This window comes from Carassius auratus, chromosome 40, assembly GCF_003368295.1.
Source record: "Carassius auratus strain Wakin chromosome 40, ASM336829v1, whole genome shotgun sequence".
Lineage (NCBI taxonomy): Eukaryota > Metazoa > Chordata > Actinopteri > Cypriniformes > Cyprinidae > Carassius > Carassius auratus.
Genome location: NC_039282.1, coordinates 12,543,749 through 12,561,416, shown reverse-complemented (window position 1 = coordinate 12,561,416; position 17,668 = coordinate 12,543,749). Strand labels below are relative to the sequence as shown.

The window sequence follows — 17,668 nt, the reverse complement described above, 5'->3', positions numbered from 1 at the left end:
TATCCATCAGTACAGTTTGTTTGACACCAGTACATACCAGTTGCACCCTTAGTCAAATTAGCAAAGCTCTGAATGTGTTTGAGGTTGTTGATTAAACTTCTTTGAGTTACAATTCCAGTTTCAGTTCCATTTCTGGTAACCTAAATGAGGTCTAATCAAATCAGTTGCAATTTACAATCTATTTTTGGCATTCTAAAGATCCGTATCAGATTTTATTTCCTCTTGATGGACAATGTTGGATGAGATGGCCATTATGACCAGTATCTCTTGTATAGCAAACTTCTTGTAATAGCTACACTAACAATGTCATACTCCTTAGTTGGTGGTAATGCATCACACAGGAACATATTGCATATTGTCCTTTTTCATGATTAATTAAATGGTAATTCATAGTTTTTCATTCCATAGCCATACATTTGACAAAATTGCACAGAGCATTATGTAATGTAATCATTTTTAGTCTTTTTCTTTACAAATTACAAAAAAAAAAAAAAAAATACAGCAAGGGACATTTAATCTCATTCTTCCTAATCACTGATTTGTTTACAACTTCTGCCCTATCTAGGATCTTCCGAAAGTTCCAGTACCTCCTGAACCCTTGTCAAGTCTACAACCTGGTCAAGAACGGCCCCATGCCTGGGTGAGTGACTCACTCCAGAGAGGCGTTTCTCTTATCAATTTAACAGAAGCATTTAGCTCCCTGCTGTCTAGCATTCTAGTATTGTTGTGCCACATTCCCGTTTTATGATCACGAGAGTTATGACAACCCGATGTTAACAATGTATTGTGTATGCAGACACTGCTTGATAATAATGTGCACTAATTCATGCATGACAATCTCGCTCTGTATGTTAGCTGTAAATGTATGCAATATTAAAGGGTTAGATCTGATATCACAAACACTGCCGAGAACAAAGCTAGGGTGTGGAAGTCTGTAGGACTTACAGTCAGCTGGTAATAATAGATTCATGTTAGTGTTGCCGCTCTCAGGGCCTTGTGTGATCACACATACCATGGCTGGTGTCAATCAAATGCACGCAACCATGAGGCTCTGTGATCACTGACTGAATTTGCTATTAGTATGCCAGCTGTGTGGTCACTTTTGAGTTAAGTGTGCATGCCATGAGGGTTGTGACAATATTCAATGAGACTATATTTTGAAAATGGAATTTTAAAGAGCAATGAAGAAAGCAGAATGTTTATTGTGGGATGTTGCCATGGAAATTAACCAAGGTTGTGAATATTTGGGTAGCCAGTAAATCGATTCCATTCTCGGTTCTTACTGTGGGGTTTTAATTCAACTTTGGAAAATTCAGTATGATTCGGTTTGATTTATTAATTGATTTTATTCAATAAGTGATATGATTCTATATGCATTTTTATAAATGCATGTATGGGTTTTGGGCAAAAAAGAAGAAACATAAACTACTTAGGTGCAGTTAAAGGAAATAAACTCTTTGCAACATTGATAATAATAAGAAGAAATATTTATTGAAAAAAAAAATGTAAATCTTACAAACCCAAAACTTTTTTGGCTGTAGTGTATATTTTTTTATATAATCTCAGTTTATTCAGTGGATTCAGTGGTTCAAATCAAATGATTCACGATTCAAAAATCAAATTTGAATATCGATGATTTGGCACAGTTTTTACTCCACTGAATATTTATCAGTATAAAAATGTTTTGAACGGATGATTTCTGTTTCATCTTGGCCTCTGATAATTTTTTTATTTTTTATTATGATTTTATAAATGCACACTGAGCGATGCTCTCCAGACACCATTTAGTGACCTTGTTGGCCAGTTTATTTTTGAAACTTGATTATGGCCTTTGAAGTCAGGTGTAGCCTAAGTATTGACATTTCTCTGTTGGTGTCCACAGTCACATCACATGAGCTTGGTGTAGTCATGTGATGATAATATGACATTGCTTTGTCAAGGTGACTGTCATCCGTAGCTCTGGGCTGTCTGTCTGTCAATCACAGTCATAGCTAACACAATTAGAGCAAATTGAGTGTTTGTTTCTTCATACTCAGACATCCTCAAAGTTGCTTTTTTCATGTGATTGGTCATCTGTTTTTGCTGTCTAATATGATTTGCCAAGCCTGCATGTCCTAATAAGTAAAGTAATTGAGAGTTTTATTTTGTGCAACATTCTACCATGTAAGGTCACGCAGTTGGAGCTTTATTATAGTGAAGGAACGGAAGAGGCTCCAATGAGCATTGTCTTGGTAGATCTGATTAGCTTCTGAACAGGCTTGGCTTTCCAGAAGATGGATTTGCATTTGTGATTTAAACAAACAATTTGTTCATAAAGATGTTGTACAGTGAAATAGATAGATAGTAAGATGTTCATTTAGTACTTGTTTGTATACTTTGGCCTCTTTTTGACTGAGTCATTTCTTTGAGCAGTTATTAGTTTGAGTCATGTGGATCAGGGCTTCCATAATGTTGCCATGTTGTAAATTAAAGCCAGGAAGTTTTTATGTTAGATTTAAGGAAAACAGCAAGCTAAAGTAAATTTCATAACATAAAGACATCTTGAGGAAATACTGCAAAAAGACTTTTCTTTTTTTTCTTCTTTTTTCAGATTTTCTTTTGTACAGAAGTGATTTTGTTATATTTGTTGAAATAGCCAAATGCTTATCTTTCACAGAACAAAAGCTATTACATTCGTGCCTGTATTTTCAAGGCAAATAGGATGATTATCTTTCTTCAAGAAATGGCATATTACTTATATCTGAAGAATAGTCTCTGCATGTGAATATATATATATATATATATATATATATATATATATATATATATATATATATATATATATATATATATATATATATATATATATATATATATATATATATAGATGACTACATCCTCATTTAGTTATTTATTTGTGTCAAAAATTGCTTCTATTTTTTTAATCAATCTAAACAAAGGCGGAGTAATAGATTGGATGCTTTCAGAGGAGTGTATTAGAAAAGTACCACTGCAGTTTTGACATTGCCTACCACTGCATACTGTAGTCTGTATAGTGTGTATGTATATGGCTCAAAGCATGTAAATATTACTTTCTTTATCTTTTAAATATCTTTTTCTGTTGTTGTTGTAAAATTAAACAGCACTTTGATAATTGCCTTAATTTTAAAATAACTTTTTAAACTTTTTTGTGTGTTATTTGTTACGTACATTACTGTCACTGACAGACGGCATGCTTAAAGGATTAGTTCACCCAATAATCAAAATGATGTAATAAAAAATACATTTTGGTCCAAAAATAGCAAACACTACGACTTTATTCAGCATTGTCTTCTCTTCTGTGTCTGTTGTGAGAGAGAGTTCAAAACAAAGCAGTTTGTGATATCCGGTTCGCGAACGAATCATTCGATGTAACCCGATCTTCTTGAACCAGTTCACCAAATCAAACTGAATTGTTTTAAATGGTTTGCGTCTCAATTAACCTTTTTCATGTGGCTGACACTCCCTCTGAGTTCAAACAAACCAATATCCCGGAGTAATTAATTTACTCAAACAGTACACTGACTGATGTGAAGAGAGAACTGAAGATGAACACCAAGCCGAGCCAGATAATGACTCATTCACGAGTCAAGAACCGGTTTCATCGGTTTTCGGATCACTAGTAGTTATTTCAGACAGTTTAATAAACCGGCTGAAGAAAACGGTTCACCGGTTCTTTTGTGATCGATGTAATGGCGTCGTTGGCGATGATTGCCCTTGATTCAAGCCTTTGGTTTACCCGCGCTCATAACACTAGCACAGAATCAGTTCAGAATAAATCACCAAAAGAATCAGTTCAGTTCAGACGCTCTGTGTGTCGGTCTGTTTCACGCTGAATCACACATGCGCAGTATCATCAGCTCCTCGGTTCTCAAATCGGACACGTCTGACGGAAACGGTTCTTGACTCGTGAACGAATCAATGTTTTGTTCGTTATCTGGCTCGGCTCGCTGTTCATCTTCAGTTCTCTCTTCACAGCAGTTCAGTCAGTGTACTGTTTGAGTGCATGCATTACTCCGGGATATTAGATTGTTTAAACTCAGAGGGAGTGTCAGACACATTAAACAAGTTAACAGCTTGTGGATTAATGCTATTGGAGATGCAAACCGTTTCCGATCCAGTTCGATTTGGTGAAATGGTTCAAAAAGATCTAGTTACATCGAATGAATCGTTCGTGAACCGGATATCACTAAACTGTTGTGTTTTGAACTCTCTCACAACAGACACGGAAGAGAAGACAATGATGAATAAAGTCGTAGTTTTTGCTATTTTTGGACCAAAATGTATTTGCGATGCTTCAAAAAATTCTAACGGACCCTCTGATGTCACATGGACTACTTTGATGATGTTTTTCTTACCTTTCTGGACATGAACAGTATACCGTACACACAGTTTCAGTGGAGGGACTGAGAGCTCTCGGACTAAATCTAAAATATCTTAAACTGTGTTCCGAACAACATGAGGGTGAATTATTAATGACATAATTTTGATTATTGGGTGAAATAACCCTTTAGGCAGCAATTTTCTCCTTCTGTCAAAACGTCTGGAATTGTGGGCTTTCCAGGAAGTGTGTGTACTCACTGAATCTCTGCTTCTTCTGAATACTACATTATATTGTGCATGTTATTTTTTGACAGACATTAATGTTGTGATATTCAGATGGTCCGTAAGGTAATCCAATAGAAAATAATTTTTGGGGGGTATTAGAGAATCTTCTGGAGATGTTCAAAATGCTTTTTGTGTAGTTTCTTTATTTTTTTTACGGAAGTTTATTTCATGGCTTAAATATATTACAAGATGCTCAGGGAATGTTTGACTTTTTTACATTAAGACATTTTTTTTTTATGGTTTTTGATGCATGAAGTAGTTTTCATTGTCTCTTTATAAAGCTTTTTTTTTTATCAATAAAAATGCTGCTTCTTTTGTACATAATAGTTAAAAATTACTTTTTAAAAAATAGTGTTCCACTATTACCCCATTAGCAGATTTTGACTTTATATATTGTATACTGTGTGTATAACGCCATTGAATTTCCATAAATAGTCCTTTTTATTTATTATTGATTTCTTGTTGGGAGCAAAGGTAAAACAAGATATTTTTTCCTCTCTGCCATTACAAAAGCGGAATCACGTTTTTTTCCACGTTTTTTCCTATTTTCCTATTGTTCTGATGTTGGACAGGTGGAAGATTGACATCACTCCTGTAGACAAAGATGAAAGAGGAGATCCCGTCCCATACTGCAGTGTGAACAATTACTTCTCTATTGGCGTGGTGAGTCTGTATGTGAGGATGTAGAGACCCCTGAGACTCCTTAACAATCCACAAACTTCTACTCTTTCCCTCCCAATGAACAGATGAGACTTGCATATACAGTATGCATCTGGCCGGTGTGCTAGTCTGGTCTATTAACTGTGATACAGTACGTGATGACTGTGAGTGGAGTTTATGAATAAAGAAGTGAATAAGACTCCTAAGTAATAAGACTAAATGAGCTAATCAAGAGGGCTGAGTGCTTTTTGAAATGCCAAGAGCATCTATTACATTAACAAAGCTGTCCCTCATCACTGTGGTGAGGAGCGAAGCTTGCCAGTTGACAATGAAATATGCCGTAGACGTTACACGGCTCTCGTCTTACCGAACGGTAATCAAACACGTCGTGTGTTGATGCATCTCGGGCCGACTGAAATCTAATGATGCTTATTACGGCGACTGCATGTCAGCCATTATCCAGAAATGTCAGGGGAAATATGGTAATTGACATTTACAGGTTTGACGGCTCTGTTTTATTTTAGATTTGTACACATCTTAAAAAAAAAAAAAAAAAAAGGAAATTGTAATGAGGGAGACATGCTTGGACAAATGTTAGTCAATGTCATCTTGTTAATAAGGGAATTGATGACTTTAAGTATTGATTCATGAAACATTTAGTCCCATGTTCAATAACACAAGTCTGTGATAGATAGTAGACAGACTATATATATATATATATATATATATATATATATATATATATTACATACAAATTAATTTCTTGTTAGATAGATCTCTGTCTTATTAATCATTCAGCTCCAGTATATTCAATGAAATAACATTTTTAATGTGTTATTGACAAATGTAGTTGTTTGCTTGGATTAAAGAGAAGTGCAAATCTCAGTGGGATCAAGTGATATTTTTCCTATCACATTTTACAAGAAAACACAAATTCCTTTTGAAAACAACTGAAAACCAATAGAGATTACAGAGCAAGTCGTGCTCATAATTACTTTGCAGATTATGCAAATGAAAAACAATGTCTTCCGTAATTATGTATATGAACTCTAGGAACTAAACAGCCAACAAATGCAGCTGTCGCCAGACAAGATGGTGCAAGAACATTTGAACAGAAAAGGGTAATTTAATAGATTTACATCAGTATCAGTGTCACGGCTTCTAAAAAACTTTAACTTTTAGCTCTAAATTAACATTAACTCAGAATGTGCACTATTACCCATATTTGTAAAATTATGAATGTGGCTTACCCACTTTCTAAAAGGATAAACTGAAAATATCACTGTTTTATGAGTGATAGTGATAGAGTGAGTGATAGAGTGATAGTTCATATAAAATATAGGGTTTCTGCAGCTTTTGTAAACGTAAATTTTAAGACTTTTTAAGACCAAGTTAAGAAAATTTAAGGAATAAATGGAAAGGAACACAGAGACATTCATCAAAATGAAGTGAGTTTAAAGCAAGAATACACAGCTGCCAGTAGGGTCTGAAAAATTACCTTTTCTAAAGGAAAAACATGTTTATTTTATGACTTTATGCTCCAGTTTAAAACCTTTTTAAGGCTTTTTAAAACTAAGAAACCCAGTCAAAGTGAAAACTAGCAATACAAAATAAAAAATAAAGTTTTTGAGCTGAAAGTCATGAGCTGATAAATAGCTTAGAAGGAATAGAACATATTACTTTTTCAAAAAATTTGTCAAATTTAAACCCAAAGACCAACAAGACTGCTAAAACAAATGAAACGCATAAACAAAAAAATCTCAAATCAAAGCTGTTCTTCATATTAACGCTTGTCTCGTTGACTGATCACTCTGTCAAGTTATATTTTGGGTAATTAGGTACCATTTAAATACCGAAGTTGAAATATCCCTCTCAGTTAGACAGGAGGTGTTATCATTTCGGTCAGAGCCAGAAGCTAGAGACAGTCCCTAATCACACAGGATCACCTAAGATAATGTAGTCTGTTTCCTAATGACCCTGCGCTCATGTCAAAGTCATTACTCTCCCGCTGAAGGCACATCATCTGCCTGGACAAGCCATAATTGGACTAAATGGTGAACTATGAAAGAACATTACACATGTCCCTTTATTAATTTGGGCACGGGAGTTTTGAAGTAGTAATTATCGCGGTCAGGTGGACAATGACAGATGAAAGATAGCGAGTGACTGACTGCTGCAACTTTGACTTTAGAGTCAATGAAAGGAAATCTGCTCTCTCGCTCATGGACGCCGGATACGATGACGTCTCTGAAAGCTCCTTGAGCCAGCCCGAGGGGAGACTGTGCCTTTGCTCTCATGTTTTTATTTAATGTGCAGTTTGTAAGAAAAGAGCAATGCAATCTTTTAGATATCCCTGTCATTTAACCTTTCTTCTTGTTCTGCGTTGAAGAAAACCGAGCCTGGTGGGACCCCGGGCCTCCCTTTGCTCTGCAAATAACAGCGGGTTTAAAAGATGTCAACAGTAAAGGAATTGATTTTTTTGGCTTACACTGGAATTTTTTCAGCAGTGAGCTAGCAGGGGGTCTTCTGTGTGGAGGTGGTTTCATCGGAGGGGCTGGATTCATAAATGGTCCTAACAGTGTGTTTGGGGCTCGTGGGAAAGAGAGGGAGGCCCTCTTAGAGGAAGAAGAAAGTTTAAGTAAGTTTTTTAATCTCTGTTTGAGCACACCCAAGTTCACGCAAATATACCTAGTCAGGTGGAAATGACCTGTTTGTGGAACATTTCTCTTCATACTTTTATTTTAGTATACTATTATAGTCTTTCTAATATTTTGAATATTTAATTTTTTTAAATTTTCCCTTTCCTTTCCTTTTTTTTTTCGTAATTTTGTTGTATTTGATCATTTTTATTATTTGTATTACTTCAACTTAAACTAAATGAAAATGAGAAATGCAAACTTTATTTATGTACTTATTTATTTTGACTTTTTATTCATTTATTTTATGATTATAGTTTTAGTTATCAACAATACCTCTGGCTCTATTCTCCAAAAATGAACATTGATAGAATTTCCTTTGATGATTCAACAGAATGTGCATCAAAAGGTCACTAGGCATTTGAATAATGTTTTAAATCAAACAATCTAAAAATTATAGTCCTGTGCCCTGACTGATATGAACAAATCAAAGAAATGTAAACTATCTTCTAAAGAAAAGATAAGTGACTGTAAAACACCTTCTTACTCTACCTAATAATAATTGATAACGTATGGTGAGAGTTTAAGCCTTTTAATCAAAAATGTAAAGTATAAAATCTGTGTAGGTAGAGTGGGATGCTTAAGTATGTTTTTTAATATTCATTCCATTTTCCTGTGTTTTGTAGATGTTTTTATTTTAATGGTTTGTGTCTAATTATCAGAAAAGGTTTTGTGAATATGCAACATCTTCATAATATGTCAACAAAAAATATAGCTTGAAACAAATGATAAAAGTGTCATGTTTGTTGCGCTTCTTCTCATCGTTCTTAGAAATGATCAGGCCTTCAGAATTTACATTTCTCAATCAGGACATGTAATCTTTTTACATTTCAACCACCATTTCTATGCATCACAATAAAAAAACATTTACAGTACACAAAGTACATGCAAGCAGAGCACACGCAAGTGCATCTGAACCTCTAACCCCCGATGTCAGAGTACATGCCTGAGCCGCAGCATCCTGTGTGTGTGTGTGTGTGTGTGTGTGTGTGTGTGTGTGATTAATTAGCCTGAGCCACGTGTTCAGTCCTCTTGTCAATACTCATCATCATTGGCTAGAACCCCAGCGAAGAATCACAAACACCTTATCTGTTAACACACATACATATACATGGAGCTCAAACATGTTTCCAGTCGTGTGGAAGGGCGACCGGGCCCATAATTAGTGCTTGGTGTGGGGGAAGGAATTTTGGTTTTGTCGTCAGAGTTTTGTCTGGTTTTAAAATACATTCATCTGGTTTTAAAATCGACACGTCTCTGTCTGCGACGTGTCTGACGCGGGGCTTTTGTTTATAGCTAATGATCCATGATAAAACCATCATGAAACTATTCAATACAATCCTCAATCTGTCGTCTTTTCATCTTCACACAGCTGTTTTGACAAATTCAAGATTTTAAGACCCAGATGCACAGAGGATGATGAGAGAATCTGATGCACGAGTTTAATACGTCAAAGGCTCCTAACGAACCATTGTCAGAAGCTCATGAAACAGCGATGATGGTGTACTAAAGGATTTTGCAGGATGAATCCATTGCTCATCGATTCCACATTATGCGAGAGAAACATCCAGAAAGGTTTAACAGCAGGTAACGCTCACTCTCTATCTCTGTGTTAACACCAAACACTTCACCAACACTGCACCTTATCTCCTACTGTTTTGACTGTCATCTCAGTCTGTAAGCTCGCCAGCGTGAGTTAATGCGCTGATAACTCTCCTTTGCCCTCAGGTGTGTCTTTGAGGCTTCTGTCAATCTTTTATTCTCTAAAATTAGATGAAGATGTGGGATTGCATTGTTAAGGATTCCTAAAACTTGATCTGAAGTTTTAGGAATCTTTTAGTATTAATGTATTAATGAAAAATGTATATATAATTAAGAGATACAAATATATATTTACTTTACGATAACTTAAAGATTATAGGCCCTAAATACACCATCTGGGATAGGGCATGTTTGTATATATCATAATTAAAGAAGCAAGTTAAAAATAAATAAGTAAATAAATTATATATATATATATATATATATATATATATATATATATATATATATATATATATATATATATATATATATATATATTTTCTAAGGGCATTTTTAATCATAAAATAATTACAATATAAAATATAAAATATTATATAGATAGACAGACAAACTACTATAGACAGTTTAATATTTTAATATATATAATTTTTTAATTAAGTTCAATTTTTTTATATAATTTATTGATATTGTGTGAAAAATAGGTACTCATACAATCAATAAAAAAGTACTGTAGTATTTTAAAATGTAATAAGACTGTATTTTTGTATTACTTAATACATTATTTTTTAACAATGTCAAGAATATCATCTCCACCATTACCAGAAAATGCAATATAACCACATATTAAAAACACATATTGATTTCTCATAATATGAATATTATATTTTTTCCACCATACTGTAGATGTTTTTTAAAGGCTTCATATTCAGATACAGTTTTATATCTGGTATATATAGGTTGATTTCACTGTGGCTTTGGTTCTTGTTTGGGGAGGGACTTTTTCTGTTTGTATGACCAATAGATGACTGGAAAAGCAGTTTGAAAACATGCATTACTTTTGCATTTGCATTTAGTCATGCCAGTATCACAGAAATTATGCATTTCACCTTTCATTTATTGGATATTGCTATTGAAGTAACAGAGTGACACAGGCTTACTCACGTATGTATTTACAGAAATAGATTTACTTCATAAAATCCTATTCCTGTAGGTCCCTTAGTCGAGCAACAGATGTAGGTGCTTCTTTGTGTCGGAGTCTTTCATTCTTTGCTGAAAGGATCTGAGTGATGTGGAACATCTGTGATTAGCCCACGATGTGTGCACCTTCTAATGATGAGCAAATTTGATATCTATGCTCCCATTAATATTTAATGTCCCAATAAGTCAGTACGAACACAGGCCAGTAATTGGTTGGGTAATTGAATTTGCTTGGGTAGTTTGACATCATTTTTCCATCACCGTGATGACACAAGACCTTCAGGAGAGTCTTTTAATAATCAAACGGTAATTATACTTTCTACGTGAGGTCCTATATTTCAAACCTGGTGAGCAGATAACATTTTAATTTCAGGAATTAAGGATTGGTCAGGAGTCAGAAGACATGAATGGCTTTGTTTATGGCTGTGTTGATGTTGTTTCAGATCTGTGTGGGATGTGTAAAGAATCAAAGCGTATTCTGATCACACAAAAGCATGTGTACAGGAACTCTTTTATACCACGGTGTCTCTTGAATAATGATTAAGATATTTTAAGAAAATTCCACCATCTGTTATTTGAATTTGATAAATAATTCACATGAGAGAAGGGGTTTAGATCTTTCTTATACATAGTATCTTTTCTCACTCAATAATGTATGATATAATTTTTTTTAATTTTTTCTAGGAACTTTTATCTTTTCCAAATATATAGCTGTTTTAATATATTATCAGATTAGTGAAGCAAATGCCATGCACATCTTGCTTACAGTTAGTGGCACTAGAGTGTTTTTTATTGACACTGACTCGTCTTAACCCAGAGGTCATTCAATGAAACAGCGACTTTTCCAGTTCGATGGTTTTTGTAGTTACATTTTGCACATTGTTTACACACACACACACACACACACGCACACACACACACACACACACGCATATATATTTGTACACATACATATAATTGTGTTTTATCAGCTGTTTGGACTCTCATTCTGACGGCACCCATCCACTGCAGGGGATCCATTGGCGAGCAAGTGATGCAATTCAAAAATTGTTCAAATCTTTTCCAATGAAGAATTAACTGGCCTGAGGTTGAATCAATTTTCAGCAAACTTTCATTTTTGAGTGAACTATTCCTTTAAGCTTTCAGAAAAGTATCAGTGTAGACAGTTTTAAGGCTGCCACATTTACAGTTTAACTTTTTTTGATTTGCTTTATTTGATACTTCAAACAGACCTTCCCTTCTTAAAAATATGTAGTATTAAAATAAGCATATTTTAATGGCTTTTTTGGCTTTTTACTTTATTACATTTTTTTTTCTTCAGTTCTCACTCCCTGTTATTGCATGTCATTGTGTGTAAAGACACAGATATTTGATCAGCTTAATAAGCAACCCAACAATGGCCAATTGGTTTTTAATTATAACATGGCATCATCTTGTTGGTAACGGACGCAGGGTCTTGAGCGAACCCGGCTCCCTGTTTTTATTTGCACCTCGGGTGATTACCAGCAGGAAGGTGACACGATTTGACACTTTGCAGATAGATTAATTTACTGCTGGAGTAAGACCAGAGGTGATAATGAGGTCGAGGATTAAAAGCAGACAATCAGTGTGGAAGCATCACGTGATCTCGTTCACTTTCTCTCTGGTCACTGATCGTTCATGCGGTTCCAAGATCATCTCTGTCTTCAAGATGATACGAAAAAGGAGAAAAGAACGGGTCTCAGTTGACTTTGTTAAGTGAACTTCAGTTGTGTCTTTTTAGACTTGTGGTCTTGCGGTTGTTACCTACAAAAAAAATGTAGCCGTGTTTTACACCAAAATACCATAGTAAAACTACATGAATTGGAATTAACCTTCACTGCCATCTAAAAAATAAGTTAATATCATTTTGAAAGCCTCTTACGATGTTTGATGCAGATTTCTTATTAACTTATTCAGGTTTTACGATAATAACAATAGGAGCTAAATTATGTGTGACTCTGGACATCAAAACCAGTCTTAAGTCTCTGGGGTATATTTATAGCAATAGCCAAATTCTCAAAATCATAGATTTTTCTTTTTAGACCAAAAAAGTACAGATTTTCCTACTGTAAATACAGTATATTAAAACTTCAAAATATGCATTGCTAAGAACTTAATTTGGACAACTTTAAAGGCGATTTTCTCAATATTTAGATTGTTTTTGCACCCTCAGATTCCAGATTTTCAAATAGTTGTATCTCAGCCAAATATTGTCTGATCCTAACAAACCTTACATCAATGGAACGCTTATTGAAAATGTATCACACATTTCATGGTGGAAATAGACAAATGGCAGATGTTCATGATGTGTGGCTATGAATATTTACTCAGCCTTTCCACATAAATAATTTTTATTTTTATTTGTATTTCTTTTATTTCCATGGATAGTTAAATAGGATTTCCATACAACAGCTGTTCATAAATATTCTTTTTTACTTTATCTTTTTAATTTATTTATTTACATTGAAAAAAAATCAGTATAAAAAATGTACTGTTCAAAATTTGGGGGTCATTATTATTATTATTATTATTATTATTATTATTATTATTATTATTATTATTGTTATTATTATTATCATTTATTTTTTATACTTTTTATTCAGCAAGGATGCATCAAATTGTTTAAACGTGACAGTCAATAAATGTATAATGTCACAAAATGTTTTATATATATTATAATGTTTTAGATTTCAAATGAATGCTGTTCTTTTGAACTTTCTATTTATCCAAAGAATCTTGAAAAAAAAAAGTATCACGGCTTTCACAAAAATCTGTTTTCAACACTAATAATAAGAAATGCTGAAGCAAAGAATTTATTTATTTGTTTATGCTTTATCTGAGGAATAAATTATATTTTAAAATATATAAAAATATAACTATTTTTTTTAAACTATTAATAGAAAATATATTTTAAAATGTAGTAATATTTTACAATATTGCAAATTTTTGTGTATTTTCATCAAATAAATGCAACCTTGGCAAGCATAAGATACTTTCAAAAACATAAAAAAATCAGACTGAACTTTTGTTTTTAGGTGGTGGTGTTTGGTATTTCCACAGCCACAGTAAGTGTGAAATGAATTAACGTGTCATCAGTGTGTCATTTATTTTAGCCATATGATACTGACTAGTTAAGAGCACTTGAGCTGTACTGAGCCGTCTTTGAAACGGCCTACTGCTGACCAGAGTGTCGCCTTAAGGGTGACACGCTCAGCCTGAGGCGGTCTTCTTTAATTATTCTCTGTTTAACCTTTCCTTGAGTCAGAGGGAGGCTGAACCATAGAGGGCCGTTTAGTGTAATGAGGATCCTCATCAAAAAGCTATTGCTAGAGCTAAGACTGTTTGACCCACTGTTCTCTGTCTCTCTCACTCTCTTTTACACACACACACACACACACACACACACACACACACACACACACACACACACACACATTTATACATCAGCTATCCCACCAGAGCCCTGGGCACCACCGCTATGCACACTGCTCCTCATTTCACATTAAATCGCTGGCCTGACTGATATGTCATCTATAATTAATGACCACTTCAGAGTGTAATTTATTGAGCTCTCACCTGTGGCCGTGTCCCCATCCCTGCTGGACTTTCAGACCCCTCCCTGCTCCACCTCCTCATGTTCACACAATGCGTACATACAGAAATAGCAGACGACTCCACCTGATGTTCGCCACTTCACATACTGAATGTTAGAAGAAGATATCACACCTTGCACAATCATGTCAGGTATCCAGAAAATCACACCATACAGGAATGTTTCAGAATGGATCGCTGAAAACCCCCTCCTTAATAATTATTGTGGTTATAGCCCTGCACGGAATTGTTTATATTTTGGTCTTGGCTAAATGTTCCAACTGAAGCATCTGTTTTTAAAGTGATAAAAAAAAAAAAAAAAAGAAAATCTAAATTCGCTCAACCTCATGTGGTTCCAAACCTGCATGGCTTAATTTCTTCACAAAATTACAGTAGATATTTTGAAAAAGTAATTTTTAATTCTTAAAAATATCTTCATTTAGGTTTTGCAGAAGAAACGATTGGAATGAACTGATGATGACAGTATTTTCATTTCTGAGTGAACTGTCCCTTTAAATTACCTTATATGGAGTGCATAACTTGTAAGGACTTTTATGATACTTTTTATGGTCCTTTACTTTTTTGATAAAAAAAAAAAACAGTAAAATCAGATACATTGTGAATTATTATTGCAATTTAAAATAACTGTTTTCTATTTTTATATATATTCAAAATGTAATTTATTCCTGTGGTCAAAGCTACATTTTCAGCATCATTACTCCATTCTTCAGTATCACATAATCCTTCAGAAATAATTTTAATATTTGCTTCTCAGTTAATAATAATATAAAAAAAATTTTCTCCAGGATTCTTTGATGAACAGAAAGTTCAAAAGTATGGTATTTACTGTATTTGTCATATAATTAATGTGTAACATTATTCATTTTAATTATACATTTATTGCATCTTTGCTGAATAAAAGTATTAATTTCTTACTAACCACAAAAGGCATATAGGTTCGGAACAAAATGAGGGTGTGTAAATTATAAATTTCACACTAGCATTTATAAAATTGTTCAATTTATAAGCTAGAAATCAAAACAATGTTCCTTTCATTGGTGGGTTTATTGGAAGACCCCGTCGTGTGTGATTTCAGATTGATGGCCATCAGCCAGATCCTCTTTGGTTTAGTCTTAGTTAATTCCTGTTGTAGACGTGCCAGGACTTGCTGTCATCTGATTACCTGTGTGTATCTCTTAGACTCAGTTGGCAGATGCCGGTCTCCATCTGCAGGGCCTGTGAGACATTCCCCATCCGCACTGGAACAGAATTCCACAGGGAAGCCCTTACTCAGAGACTGAGTGTAAACGTGCACTGATGACTGTTGTGTATCATGACCACAGATTATGCAGAGCTGTAGTTAGGCTTAAGTTATATTTTAGGTGCCGATGTGCTCTTAGTCACTGAAGAGTAATGCAAGTCAGATGAAACCCAGCGGTACTAGAAAGGCCTCCTTCCCCTGCTGAGTTCTCCTCCGCCTTCACGGCAACCTCTTCAGTAGCCGCTGACTCCTGCAGGGCTGCCAGCTGTCAGGGAACCTCTCCTCCTTCACTCTCTCCAGCCATTAACCATCATCACCCAGAGTCAGGAGAGCCTACTTCACTCTTCAGCTACTCACATGACAGGCCTGGCTTTACACTTTCAAGTGTTTTGCTCCAAAATGCACACTCTGAGCTCTCTAAACGTAGTCTTTAAGTAGATTTTAGGTTTGATTCCACATTTTGAAATGCTACATCCGTCGTATGTGTTTTCATGCAAGAATCTAGGTACTTAGAATCTAGGAATAGGGGTACTTTCTAGACTAGACTAGCGCAATTATTAAATCTCTTTCTTGTTCCCCCTTTTTTGTTACATATACATGGATAAAATGTGGCTAATATTTCTATACTTCTGCTAATTAAATAATACCGGCATTTAAAAAAAAATTCATTAGGCTATTTTTGGCGCCCCCTCAGCACTTGGTGCCCTACGCACAGTGCGTGGTGCGCGTGGTGGGAGCGGCGGCGCTGCATGCATGTAGTACTCAATATGATAGACTCAACTCAAAACTGGTTTCAGTGTTGTGAACTGAATTCTCTGAATGCATTACACTTTGCATTGTGATTTTTCAATTATTGCAGTGCATTCTGGGATTGCTTAGTCCAAATAGAGGTGTACACACAAACACTACATAAAAATCCACACAAACACACACACACACACACACACATACATACATATATACATACAGTATATGCGTGTGTGTGTGTGTGTGAGAGAGAGAGAGAATTGGATGTTGGATATATAAGCACATTACCAGTCAAATTTTAGAATAATTAAGATTACTATTATTTATTTTATTTGTTTATGTCTTTGCTTATTTTATTTGATGTTACAGTAAAACTGTAATATTGTGAAACTTTATTACACTTTAAAATATTTTTGTTTATTTGAATGTATTTTAATATTTAATTTATTCATTTAAAATGTAATTTATTTATAATCTGCAATACCAGGGTTATAGTTAACTAAAACCATAAAAGAAAAAAAATTCTCAATATCTACTAAAATAAGTAAAACTAAAACTGAAATAATAAACATTATATAGACAAAAACTAATAAAAATGACAGAAACACAACAAAATTCCTAAAACTTTAATTTAAATTGAAATGAAAAAAAAAATAGTTAATGTTAATTTTAAGGTGAATGTTATATTTAGATAACACTGTGCTATACTAAAAGTTTTGGTTTAGAGCAAACCCTAAGTAGGATGTTTGAAGAATATTACAGCGCTGCCAGTCACCCAGACACTAGTCAAGTGATTTTACTTAGAAACGTCCTTCTGTTGAACAGCAAACACCTCTCTCTCTTCCTCTCCCTCTGCTCTTCTTCTTGTAGTGTCATGTTCTACAAACCAGCGCATCGGAGCAGTCCTGACAGAGCTAGTTATACTGTATCAATGTGATATTTATCACCTCAGATAAAGAAGAAATTAGTGTGAGAATGAGGTCGTACATCACTGCAGGTTAGATTAGGTGTCAAAGGATAAAATCAATGACGAGGCCATGTTTGCCTTCCTCAGATGCAGCAGAAAGTGGCGAAAGGCAAAGTCGCTTCGGGTCGACAACGCCACTGTGACACCTTGCCTCAAGTCCCTGTTTGGTAGCACTAGGAAGACACACAACCGACAGTGTTGATTCTAAACACTTTTTGTAAATTTTTGGTACTTTGTTAATCTCAGTGCTCTGTTTCCACTCCACCCCGCCTAGAGTATGTACAGATCTTTCCCTCAGTCTTTAGTGCAGCTGTGACCCTGTCTATCAGCCCTACTAATGTGCGTCAGTGAACGGGA

The 17,668-nt window shown here is 34.7% G+C and overlaps 1 pseudogene; it reads left to right on the top strand.

Moving 5' to 3' along the window:
- LOC113058915 (diacylglycerol kinase beta-like) overlaps positions 1–17,668 on the top strand; it is a 36,364-nt pseudogene that overhangs the window by 5,261 nt on the left and 13,435 nt on the right.